This window comes from Carlito syrichta, unplaced genomic scaffold, assembly GCF_000164805.1.
Source record: "Carlito syrichta isolate Samal-C Ts95f unplaced genomic scaffold, Tarsius_syrichta-2.0.1 Scaffold314085, whole genome shotgun sequence".
NCBI classification, from domain to species: Eukaryota; Metazoa; Chordata; class Mammalia; order Primates; family Tarsiidae; genus Carlito; species Carlito syrichta.
In genome coordinates, this window is record NW_007258181.1 from 285,747 (window position 1) to 286,442 (window position 696).

The 696-nt window shown below is 73.0% G+C and overlaps 1 protein-coding gene across 1 annotated transcript in view; it reads right to left on the bottom strand.

The window, feature by feature from the left end:
* Window positions 1-660, bottom strand: part of SIK1 (salt inducible kinase 1) — a 9,491-nt gene extending 8,831 nt beyond the window's left edge. The window contains exon 1 of the mRNA XM_008070977.1: window positions 584-660. The gene's annotated coding sequence lies outside the window, so the exon portion shown is untranslated. The remainder of the gene's footprint in view (window positions 1-583) is intronic.
* Between the last annotated feature and the right edge of the window lie 36 nt (window positions 661-696).

Consider the following 696-nt stretch of genomic DNA (forward strand, 5'->3'; position numbering starts at 1 on the left):
CCCCCACCCCCGGCCCCCGCCGCCCGCGGTCGGTACCATCCGGATCCCAAGATCCCATGAGCCCCCGCCGCTCTCAAATCCGCACTGAAGGTTGATTCCATCCCAACTCCGGGAACCCAAACCCAGCGGGGCATTCAGACCCTCTCCTACACCAAAACCCCTCCGCCTGTAGTCGGTTCCATCCGGACCCTCGAACCCTCGAGCCCCACGGGGAGCGTGGACCCGCTCCCACCCCCAGCCCTTGCTGCCCGCGATCGGTTCCACCCAATGCCGGGACCCCTTGATCCCCACGAGGCGCACGGACCCGCTCTAAGACCGCCCCCCGGCGCTCGCGGTCGCTTCCATCCCCACTCCGACCCTCTGAGTCTCGCGGAGCGAGCGGACCCGCTCCCACGCCGGCCCCCCGTAACAAAGGGGAGCCAGGGAGGCGATGGATCGGTGTGCCCGCCCGCGACCCCACGCGCCCGCACATGCAGGGCCGCCAGGGACCTCGAGCGGGGGTCGCAAACCCGTGCCCCCGCCCGGTCGTCCGCGCGGAGCCCCCACGGCGGCAACCTCCACCCGCCGGGCGCCGCCACCTCACCTCCTCCTCCTTCGGAGCGCCCAGGCCGGGAAGCCGCTGGCCTCGGGGGCCCTGCTGCCCGTTTGGCCGCTTGCGCTGCTCGGGCGCCTGCTGCTCGAGCCGCCGCTGCCACC